At 41.6% G+C, this 12,619-nt stretch overlaps 1 protein-coding gene across 3 annotated transcripts in view; it reads right to left on the reverse strand.

Moving 5' to 3' along the window:
* Nucleotides 1-12,619, reverse strand: part of Zfyve9 (zinc finger FYVE-type containing 9) — a 158,827-nt gene that overhangs the window by 34,391 nt on the left and 111,817 nt on the right. The window lies entirely within an intron of this gene.

The following is a 12,619-nucleotide window of genomic DNA, read 5'->3' on the forward strand; positions in this document are numbered from 1 at the left end:
CCTCAAGGGGAGAGCTAAGGAATATTGAAAAGAAAAATCTTTCCCACCTTAAGTATGGAAAATATCATAATATAGGGCATTAGGACCCTAGATAGTAATACTTTGGATATGTGAAAATACTAGAAGAAAATGAAAAGATAAATGACTTAATTGAGATTGACATAATACTGGCTATAAATACTAACAGTCTGGTAATCCCTTTTTTGTTTTTGTTTTTTGAGACAGGGTTTCTCTGTGTAGCCCAGGCTGTCCTGGAACTCACTCTGTATACCAGGTATCCACCTGCCTCTGCCTCTCAAGTGCTGGGATTAAAGGTGTGCGCCACCACTGCCTGGTATGGTAATTCATATTTATCCTTAATAGCCATAGTGGGGATTTTTGTGTGCCAAACATAAAAAATGGATAAGATACAAGCCTTAGAAAGACTTACAGTAGCCGGGCTGTGGTGGCCCACGCCTGTAATCCCAGCACTCTGGGAGGCAGAGGCAGGCAGATCTCTGAGTTCGAGGCCAGCCTGGTCTACAGAGCGAGTTACAGGACAGGCAGGGCTATACAGAGAAACCCTGTCTCGAAAAAACCAAATCCAAAAAACAAACAAACAAACAAACAAACAAATAAATAAATAAATAAGAAAGAAAGACTTATAGATGAAAATAACAAAAATACTCAGACACAGACAGAAGAATCAGGAACTTATGGCACTACTGCAAGATGAAACTAAAAAGGGGTGGCACAAGGGTGTTAGAAAACCAACCTCAGTTTATCCAGATACTGTACAAGAACTACCAGCAGACAATAGGCACCCTCAAGGTTATGAAGAAATTGAATGGAATCCTATAGACTTATTAGATTTGAGGAAATTTAAGGAAACGATTATTTTGTATGGTATGCAATGGCCCTATTTGAAGCACTTAGTTCATGGGCAACTCAGAACAGATTTATCCCTCAACTAGAAAGATTTGGCAACAACTTAGAGGGTCGTCAGATACAATGGTGGACATGGTGGGAAGAGGAAGCTAGGATCATAGAACAGTGAATTAGGCTAGGTATCAATATTTCCCAAGTTCAGTTGCTAGGTGAAGGTAAATATTCTGCGTTACAAAGGCAGCTTGAATTTGATGGTCATACCTTGACATTGTGTGTTTAACAGCTTTAAATGCTTGGGACAAGGTTAAAGAATCAGGAAAGAGGTCTGAGTCACATACTAAAATTATACAAGACCTAAAATAAGCCTTCACTTGCTGTTTTGCAGAGATTGACTTCATCTGTAAATAGAGTAGTATCAGATTCAGAAGTCAGAAAAATACCAACTGAATCAATGGCTTTTGAAAATGCTCATTCAGAATGCAAAAGGGTGATCAGGCCTTTAAAGGTGAGATTAACACCAATAGATGAATGGATTAGAAATTTGGCTGATATTGGATCTTGTGTTTATGATGCTACTCTGAAGTAACTTTAGAAGTAATTTCTAAAAATTTTAGGAAAAATCAAAACATTAGATGTTTTAATTGTGGTAAGCAAGGTCATCTGGAAAGGGACTGTAGGCAAGGTCTTCCTAGAAACAATTTATTTTTCTAGAGTAACCCAAAAAGAAGGCCCTAACAGAAGGTGTGGCAAAGGCCCTTATTAGACTAATAAATGCAGATCAACAAGGGACAGACAAGGTAATCCTTTGCTATGGGAAAACATCCTAGGGGGGTCTCCTCAGGCCCTGATATCCAATTTGATTCAATCATTTCCTGTCAGCATTGGAGAAACTCATCTACAGAGCAGTTAAAAAATTTAATGCCTGTTGTCAAAAACAACATTGTTCTGGATGAAATCAAGGACATAATACCTTCAGTAGCTAAAACAAAAATTTCAGGAGAAACAAGAAAACAAATACTTTGGGGGGTGGTTGGGGGGATGTAGGGGTGTGGGGGGGTAGGGGTGTGTGTGTGGGGGGGGGTGGTAGCGGCGCACGCCTTTAATCCCAGCACTTGGGAGGCAGAGGCAGGCAGATTTCTGAGTTCGAGGCCAGTCTGGTCTACAGAATATCTTGAAAAACCAAAAAAACAAAAACAAAAACAAAAACAAAAAACAAAAAACAAAACAAACAAACAAACAAATACTTTGGCAAACTGCTAAAAAATGACCAGAGGCCAAATCCAAAAATACACATAAATGGCATTGAAATGTAAGGTTTGGTAGACATAAGAGCAGATGTAACAATAATTTCACCAAAATCTTGGCATCTTCAGGAGGTAAATAATCAGCTTCTAGAGATTGGAACTTTATCTCAGGTGAAAAAAAGTCCAAGGTGGGTTGAGTTTATAGGGCCAGAAGGACAAACAGAAAAATTAAAGCCATATATAGCTAACAGAATCATGAATTTATGGGAATGTGATTTATTGTAGCAATGGAAAACATAGGATAAACATTCCTCCAATCTCAGAAACAAATCATAGAATAAAAAATGCTTCTGAGAAAAATATTAAACACACTGTTCAGGTTGTACATAGGCAAAAACAACAGTTGAAGAGACATTAGCTAGCAGAACAAAACTGTTGAATTAAACAGCCTGTATATTTTTTAAGATGTGCTGTCCTCAGAATGAAAACTGGGATATGCGTTAGGTTGGAGAAGAGGTTTTGTCCTTCTTTCAGAGGAGAAAAGCTGTGGATACCAACAAGATTGATAAAGACAAACTTTGAACAGTACAGAAGTACTGAATAAGGAGAGACAATAGTTCATCAGACTGCTTGGTCATTCAGTTCAAACTAACTTATAAAGACTAACAAATGCCTTTCATATGATCTTGCAGGAAAAAATAATATTTTTGAATAATTTACCAAAGGCACACTTGCCTTACTGGCATGAAATGCTTTGGAAAAGGATATTTTTGTTGTTTACTATCTAAAAACACAGTTGAGCCAGGTGGTGGTGGTGGTGCATGCCTTTAATCCCAGCACTTGGGAGGCAGAGGCAGGCAGATTTCTGAGTTCAAGGTCAGCCTGGTCTACAAAGTGAGTTCCAGGACAGCCAGGGCTACATAGAGAAAACCTGTCTCGGAAAAACAAACAAAACAAAAAAAATCACAGTTGAGAGATTTAAATAGTGTTAAGTAAATTCAAAGGGTTACTATTGTTCCAACTTGTTTTCTAAATCTCTAAGAGTTGGAGGGATTTGGAACTAAAATAAAATACTTGAGCAGGGCAGTGAGAGCCATGCGAAGACAGGCTGATCTCCATTAGTTCTTTTCTTTTTTTTCCTTCTTTTTCTTTTTCTTTTTTTTTTTTTTTGTTTTTTTGTTTTGTTTTTGTTTGTTTGATTCTTTGGATTTGGTTTTTTCCGAGACAGGGTTTCTCTACATAGCCCTGGCTGTCCTGGAACACACTCTGTAGACCAGGTTGGCCTCAAACTCAGAAATCTGCCTGCCTCTGCCTCCCAGAGTGCTGGGATTACGGTGTGTGCCACCACCGCCCAGCTTTTTTTTTTTTTCTTCTTAAAGTAGCACTTTTTAAAATTGGATATATTATTTACATTTCAAATGTTATCCCCTTTCCCAGTTCCCCCAACTCCCAAATAACCCCTATCCCATCCTCCATCCCCCTACTTCTATGGGGTTCCTCCACCCACCCCACTCCCACCCACCACCACCCCCTCCTTGATTTCCCTACAATGGGACATCTATCAGCCTTCATAGGACCAAGGACCTCTCCTCCCCTTGATGCCTGACAAGGCAATCCTTTGCTACATATGCAGCTAGAGGCTTAGTCCCTGGGAGCTCTGGGGGGGACTGGTTGGTTGATATTGCTGTTCTTCCTATGAGGTTGCAAACCCCTACAGCTCCTTTAGTCCTTTCTCTAACTCCTCCTTTGGGGTCCCCATGCTCAGTCCAGCGGTTGGCTGTATCTGCCTCTCTGTAAGGCTATGGCAGGGCCTCTCAGGAGACAGCCATATCAGACTCCTTTCAGCAGGCATTTCTTGGCATGCATAATAGTGTCAGGGTTTGGTGACTGTATATGGGATGAATCCCCAGGTGATACAATCTCTGGATGGCCTTTCCTTCAGTCTCTACTCTACACTTTATCTACATATTTGCTCCTGTGAGTATTTTGTTCCCTTTCTCAGAGGAACCGAATCACCCACACTTTGGTCTTCTTTCTTGAGCTTCATGTGCTCTGTGAATTGTATCTTGGGTATTCGGAGCTCTTGGGTTAATATCCACTTATGAGTGAGTGCATACCATGTGTGTTCTTTTGTGACTGGGTTACCTCACTCAGGATGATATTTTCTAGTTCCATCTATTTGCCTAAGAATTTCATGAATTCATCATTCTTAATAGCTGAATAGTTCTCCATTGTGTAAATATACCACGTTTTTTGTATCCATTCCTCTGTTGAGGGACATTTGGGTTCTTTCCAGCTTCTGACTATTATAAATAAGGCTGCTTGAACACAGTGGAGCATGTGTCCTTATTACATGTTGGAGAATCCTCTGGGTATATGCCCAGGCGTGGTATGGCTGAGTCCTCAGGTAGTACGAGGTCCAATTTTCTGAGGAATCACCAAACTGATTTCCAGAGTGGTTGTAACAGCTTGCAATCCCACCAGCAATGAGGAAACTGTTACTCTTTCTCCACATCCTCTCCAACATCTGCTGTCACCCGAGTTTTTGATTTTAGACAATCTGACTGCTGTGGGGTAGAATCTCAGGGTTGTTTTGATTTGCATTTGATGATGAAGGATGTTGAACATTTCTTTAGGTGCTTCTTGGCCATTCGATATTCCTCAGTTGAGAATTCTTTAGCTCTGTACTCCATTTTTTAATAGGGTTATTTGATTCTCTGGAGTTCAACTTTTCGAGTTCTTTGTATATATTGGATATTAGACTTCTATTGGATGTAGGATTGGTAAAAGATCTTTTCCCAATCTGTTGGTTGCCATTTTGTCCTATTGACAGTGTCCTTTGCCTTACAGAAGCTTTGCAATTTTTTGAGGTCCCATTTGTTGATTCTTGATCTTAAAGCATAAGCCACTGGTGTAGCGTTCAGTAAAATTTCTCCTGTGCGCATGTGTTCAAGGCTCTTCCCCACTTTCTCCTCTATAAGATTAGTGTATATGGTTTTATGTGGAGGACTTGAGCTTTGTACAAGGAAGTAAGAATGGGTCGATTTGCATTTTTCTATATGCTGGCCTCCAGTTGAATCAGTACCATGTGTTATAAATGCTGTCTTTTTTCCAATGGATGTTTTTAGCTCCATGGTCAAATATCAAGTGACCATAGGTGTGTGGATTAATTTCTGGGTCTTCAATTCTATTCCATTGATCTTCCTGCCTTTCTCTGTACCAATACCATGCAGTTTTACTCCATAATACAGCTTGAGGTCAGGGATGGTGATTCCTCCCAAAGTTCTTTTATTGTTGAAAATAGGTTTTGCTACCCTGGGTTTTTTGTTATTCCAAATGAATTTGCAAATTTCTCTAACTCTGTGAAGAATTGATTTGGAATTTTGATGGGGATTGTACTGAATCTGTAGACTGCTTTAGACAAGATGGCCATTTTTACTATATTAATCCTGCCAATCCATGAGCAAGGGAGATCTTTCCATCTTCTCAAGTCAATGGGGATAAGAACAAAGAGCAGCTTTTGTGACTGCCAATGAGCTTTTGTGTGTGCATACAACCCAGAACCAGATGATATCCTAGTTATGGATATCAGATTTACTGGTGAACTGGCAACTGGAGGGCCTTCATAAAGCAAAAAAAAGTCCACCATCATTGCCTGTTAGCTTCTACTGCAAATACTTTCCATATATGGAGAAAAATTATTCCCTCTGCAGTCAGGAGAAGGCAGGACAAAGTCCAATGTGGGGAGTCCACAGTGGTTCCCAGTCTCCTCTCTGGGTACCCAAGAGCTGTTGGTATAGTACCTAGAGGAACCTGGGATCCACAAGTCTACCTTTTCCTCCAGGCATCTGCATGACAGGTGGAGAGGGGAAGGGCAGAGCCCAGGATAGGCAGAACCCAATCTGACTGAGAGCATGGAGAGGCTTGAGGAGAGAAGACCCTTCCCTTGGAGTTTTGGGCATGGCTCTTTATGATGAAGACCTTCCCCTGAGTTGCAATCCGTAATGAAGAGATGATCCTTGCTTGTTCATACTGGTTTATTTGACAGTGGATATGAATGCACACACCTTTTGGGGGGTGAACCAGGGATTAAATGCCTTTTGCAGAAAGGAATACCCAGAAAGGGAAGCTCATTGGTTCAATACTCAGGGCCTATCTAGATACCTCATTAGCATGGAGAACTCCAGGTTTTTATGCTTTTTGACTGACTGAGATGGTTCTTTCAGTAGGGTGTCATGGTTATGTGTTCCAGAGCAGGTAGAGACAGGTCATTCTCATTTTTGAGATTCCTGGAGTTTGAGCTCATTCAGCCCTACCACTTCTTATGCCTGTCTAGTAACAAGGTCTCACATGTTCCACATGTCTTTGAGAAACAAATCTGGACATTTTATGTGGCATGGGAAAACCTTATATTTCAGTCATTGCCTTATGCCATAAGGGTGGCCCTTACAATGATGGACTGGATACTTCAAAAGCAGAGTCCTTTAGGTTGACTGCTGTGTTCTATCTAGCCAGGATTGCCACTAAGCTGACCAACACTACCCAAAGGTCAGCTTGGACTACAAACTGCTCGGGACATTCACATTGCTGAGTTCATAGAAGAATAACACAAACATCTTCCAGAACTTTGGACTGAGACTGCCAAACAAGCTGGACATTGTGAAAGTTTGATAGAAACAGCTTCATCATTGTAAACAGTGTTACTGAGTTAGAATTAAAATCTTTCCTTTTTATTTAAACACTGTGAACACCGAGATTATGTTATTTACTGGAAAAACCTGTTTCTTTTTTTTTTTTTAAATATTTACTCATTTATTTAATGTATGTGAGTACACTGTCGCTGTCTTCAGACACACCAGAAAAGGGCATCTGATCCCATTAAAGTTGGCTGTGAGCCACCATATGGTTGCTGGGAACTAAACTCAGGACCTCTGGAAGAGCAGCCAGTATTCTTGTTTTGTTTTGTTTTGTTTTTGGATTTGTTTTTTTGAGACAGGGTTTCTCTGTGTAGCCCTGGCTGTCCTGGAACTCATTTGTAGACCAGGCTGGCCTCGAACTCAGAAATCCACCTGCCTCTGCCTCCCAAGTGCTGGGATTAAAGGCATGCACCACCACGGCCTGGCTCAAGAGCTTTTTTAAAAATTATCATAAATAGAATTGAATAAAGTTAAGCATAGGTCAAGAGGCAGAACAAGCAACCAAACCACAGAGAGTAGGAAGAAGTCAGGACGAATGGAGAGATAAAGGAAGTAGAAGGGAGGGACATAGAGTTTTGAGGGGGGCATTCCTGCTGGGTGCTGGCTGAAGGAAGATCAGCTGGGTGCTTCCCCTGCCTCTCTGAGCTGGCAGGCATTCTAAGTCTTCATTAGTAAAATCGAATGATTGGGATTTTGTTTAAAAATAACAAAGTAGTAGGTGGGGGGAAGTATAACAAATTATTAGCCTGATGGTTAATGTAAGCGAACAAGTGTGGATAGAATGGTTCAATTAGAGCTGGAGCAGAGACTCAGAAGATGAAGTGACTGTTACAGAAGGGCCTGAGTTTGGATCTCCAGAACCCATGTAAAAGCTGGGACAGGGCTTCCCTGTCACCCTAGTGCTTGAAAGGTGAAAAAAGTGGGTCTTGTAATCCCAGCACTCTGGGAGGCAGAGGCAGGCGGATTTCTGAGTTCGAGGCCAGCCTGGTCTACCAAGTGAGTTCCAGGACAGCCAGGGCTATACAGAGAAACCCTGTCTCGAAAAAACCAAAAAAAAAAAAAAAGTGGGTCTCACTATCTCACATTTCTTTCAAACTCAATGTCTCTCCCTTCTAATTCCTGTGTCTCTCCATCCATCCTGACTTCTTATTCTCTATGTTTTTTTCCTGTGTTAACTTTCCTGCCTGGCTAGTTAGCCAAAACAGTGAGCTCCAGGTTTGCTGATACACCCTTCTCAAAGTACAAGGTGGAGAATGGCAGAGGGGGACATGTCATGTTGACCTCTGAACTCTGATTGTGAGCATACTCTACATACTTGTGTACATATGCATACCCTCTGTAACACAAACACACAGGCACAGACACAAACAGGGGTAGGAGGCATTTATGAAGAAGAGAAGCTTGGGTCATTTTTTAAAATGGCTTTACCTTTTCTAGTAAACTTTATTTCAACTATCCTTAACCTTTCTTCTTATGAACTAGATCATTATTCTTTGTAATGGCAGTTCTCACCTGTCTGTCTTGTTTGATAAATTGGTATTCAAATTCCAGGATACTCAAGTTTTCATCTAGCACCTGGACAATCTCTATCTTTACAGCCATTCTTAACTGCTGCCTTTGATTGCCAATCATGAGTGTGTGTGTGGGGGAGGTTTTTTGTTTTTTTAAGACAGGGTTTTTCTGAGTAGCCCTGGCTGTCTTGAAACTCACCCTGTAGACCAGGCTGGCTTCTGTCTGCTGGGATTAAAAACATATGCCACTGCTGCCTGGCTTGATTGTCAATCTTGATCTCTGTCAAGATGTCATTTTCACCGGACCGTAGTGGCACACGCCTGTAATCCCAGCAATCTGGGAGGCAAAGGCAGGTGGATTTCTGAGTTCGAGGCCAGCCTGGTTTACAGAGTGAGTTCTAGGACAGCCAGGGCTATACAGAGAAACCCTTTCTCGAAAAAACCAAATCAAAAAAACAAAAAACAAACAAAAACAAAAAGATGTCATTTTTCTCTCAGGGCCTCTATTCAAAACCAGAATTTCATTTCTGGCCATATATTTGATTCTATGTTAAGACTTTTTTTTTCTTGAGACAGGGTTTCTCTGTATAGCCCTGGATGTCCTGAAACTCACTCTGTAGACCAGGCTGGCCTCGAACTCAGAAATCCACCTGCCTCTGCCTCCCAGAGTACTGGGATCACAGGCGTGTGTCACCACCGCCCGGCTACTGGTTTACTTTCTGCTTATTTGAAAAGCAATGGCTGCAAGGTCATTGCTACAGGTAAATTCAGGCTGAACTTTGTGTGATTGTTGGTAATCAGAATCTTTGCAAATTTCTTCGGGGTCATAGTTATAATTTTTTTAAAAGATTTATTTATTTTATGTATATGAGTATACCATTGCTCTCTTCAGACACACCAGAAGAGGGCATCAGATTCCATTATAGATGGTTGTGAGCCACCATGTGGTTGCTGGGAATTGAACTTAGGACCTCTGGAAGAGCAGTCGATGCTCTTAATCACCATCTCTCAGCTGGGCGGTGGTGGTGGTGCACACCTTTAATTCCAGCACTTGGGAGACAGAGGCAGGGGGTTTTCTGAGTTTGAGGCCAGCCTGGACTACAGAGTGAGTTCCAGGACAGCCAGGGCTACACAGAGAAACCCTGTCTCGAAAAAACCAATCACCATCTCTCCAGCCCTATAATGTTCTTGATGACTTACTGCAGATTCTCCCTCCACATGTGTGGGACAGGCTGGTTCCTCAAACACTAGCTTCACGTTTTACATCTAACCACATTCTGTACAGGCCTCTTGCCACCTTTGATGTTGGCTGTTTCTCCATCAAATGTTGATGCTTGAGTGAACTGTGTATACCAAGGACAGCTGCAAGATCACAGAGTTCAGTGTCAGAGGTGCTGGTCAAAGATTTTTCCAGATTTGGGTCCAGGATCACTTTTTCTTCTTCATGAGTTTCTATACAGCCTTTTCTTTGGGCATAAAAATTCTTCCCTTTGTTTTTTTGGTCAAGGCCCCCATGAGTATTTCTGTTCAAAAACAGGAATTCTTCTATGAATTCCTCCTTCTCTATGAATATGAAAAGATTCTCACAGTAAAATAGCACAGTGGCTGCTTCCCGGTCTGATCTTTCTGCTGGAATCCAGATGGAAGTAGCACACTCTAGGGTTCTAAGCCATCTAGAACATTTAGCATGGATCAGTTCCTCTTGTGAGAATTTGTCAAAAAGTTTATCTTCACCAATAGTCTTTTATTTTCCTGATCTGCTTGTTTGTTTGAATGTATAAAGAGCCAACATGATCTCTTTCTTTGGCTAGTCTTGAAATAACCATTCAAGGAAGGTCACTTGGTCCAACCTAATGGAGCCTTTGTCCTTCATGCACTGATGGAGGTACTGATAGTACATGTTCAACAACATTTTCAGGTCATATGGTGGGCTGAGCAGACATATCAAGAGCAATGGGGCAGGACCCTATTGGATTTTCATGGCGACTGCAGTAGAGCTGCTACTTACTACCTAAGCCCACAAGGGAAAGAGAAAGCTCTCTCTAAGTCCTGCGCTCTCCAGCTCCTTTTGAAAAGGGAGTGCTAATGTTGTCATGTGTGTGTGGTGTATGCACATGTATGTTTGTAAGCATGGAGGCCAAGAGAGGACACTGGGTGCTCTGCTCTGTCACTTTTCCCTTGAGCTAAGTGTCTCATGGAACCTGGAACTACAACGGTGGTCAGCAAGCCTCAGAAATCCCCCTGTCTCAGTTCCTTTACAGCACTGGAGTTGTATATGACCACATCTATCACTTTACTTGGGTTTGGGTATTTTAACTGAGGACTTCAATCATGCGCAATAAATGTTCTTACCTGATGAGCCATTTCCCAGCCCCCATGGCTTCTTATGACTACCTTGCTCATGTATACCTCAAACTGGGCCAGTTCCCTGAGACTCCAAGCTACAACCTTGCTCATCCTAGAATTTGTGGGAAGAGCTAAAGGGTCCTGAGGGCATGTGTTAGACAAGCAGGGGCAGCCTAAAGACCACTTTCTGCCGTATAATTTCACATCTAAGTATTTGCATATACTATTATTTTGCTTCTCTTTATTCTGCCGAATGAAACACCTGAAAAGTCAGGCTCCAAATCATGGCCTACTACACCTCTCAATTCCTGCACAGAGCCTTCTCTGGCTCCCAGTCACTAAGGTGAGCATCCCCTGCTCTGAGATGCTCTACTTTTGTTTTTACATGCCACTATCTCCATTCAGACTTGAATAGTGACTAACAAGCAAGGAGCAAGCCAGAGTGTATTTGAATCTTGGCTTTGTTAGAAACTAACTACCTTGGCAACTTAATTGGCCTCTCCTAGTTTCCTCCTCTGTAAAATGGGATTTTAAGAAGGTAGCTATTTCTATGACCCACTAGCCCATCACTCAGCATTTGCTCAAAGGATAGACACTTGCTTAGCCATATTCACTGCCACTGCATTCACTATAGCTAGGAAATAGAAACAGTGTAAATGTCCTTCAACCGATGAGTGGGTAATGAAAATGTGACACACACGCTCTCACACACAGCGGAATACTATCCAGCTGTAAAGAAAAAGTAAATCATAAAATTTACAAATAGATGAAACTACAAAATGTTATACTGAGTGAGGTATAAAGGCCGACTCACATGTTCTCTTATTCATGGAGCTTAGCTCTGCCTTCAGAGTAAGTATATATCCTAGAGTAATCAATTAGATACCAACTGTGGTGGTCTGAAGGAAATGTCCCCGTGTGCTGGGACATTTGTGAGATGAGGGATGCCATGAGAGCCTATGGCACTTGTGGCAACTGGAATAAAAATAATGAGATTAGAGGTCACAAGGCTAAGGGGCACTGGGACTGAGCTCTGATAGGCAAGAACCGCAGAGGTTGTCAGAGGCCCAGGGCCTCAGAGCCACTGGCAGTTCTTGTTGCCAGGCATGCATAAACAGAAGGAAGATGGTCATCTTCTGTAAGGAGAACTCAGCAGGCCTGAGGGGGGCAGAGCACTAGGGCTCTTTCTTGGTTGGGAATCCTTTTCTGTTTTGCCTCTTTTTTCACTTTTTTTTTTAACTGAAAAAAATAATTCATATATTTTGTTCATATTTTTTCTTTTTCCCCAATTTTTCTCAGATTTCACTTCAGGCTCCTTGCCATCCCTGCTATGATAAACTGTAGTCTCTAAAACTGATCCAAAAGGAGCCCCTCTTCCCTTAAGCTGCTTCTGCAGCACTTGGTCAGATATAAATAACGCAGGCTGACCTCACACTTAACAGCAGCCCTGTATTAGCCTCACGAATGCAGGACTGCAGGCAGGTACGAAACACATGACCAGGTCCATTTTGAGTAACTTAGACTGAACAAGTTAAGCTGAATGGACTCTTGAGATTGTTTCCTACTCTGATTTGAAAATAGAAATTTTGGGCTATTTCAAATTGGAAGTACACATAATGAGAAAAGCTAGCTACCAGGATTATCTTCTGCAGTTATGAATTGTTTTCATTGGTGCTTATCTTGAAATGTCTTTCTCTGCTGTTTTTAAAAGGTTCCTTTGACCTGGTCATGTGTTTCATAATTTCGCCTTGAGGTTTTTTGTTTTTTTTTTCTTTCTGAATCTTAAGTTTGTTCTTCTACCTCTGAATTCTTACATTTGGTCCTGATCATGCCCAGCGTTCTTGGAATGTTGTGGTCGCACTCTTTTTTTTCTAATGCTTTTTTTTTTTTTTAAATTGATGCCTGGATACCAATTGATGTCAGAAGAGGGCACTGGACCTCCCTGAACTGTGTA

This window comes from Apodemus sylvaticus, chromosome 3 (genome assembly GCF_947179515.1).
Source record: "Apodemus sylvaticus chromosome 3, mApoSyl1.1, whole genome shotgun sequence".
Classification (NCBI taxonomy): domain Eukaryota; kingdom Metazoa; phylum Chordata; class Mammalia; order Rodentia; family Muridae; genus Apodemus; species Apodemus sylvaticus.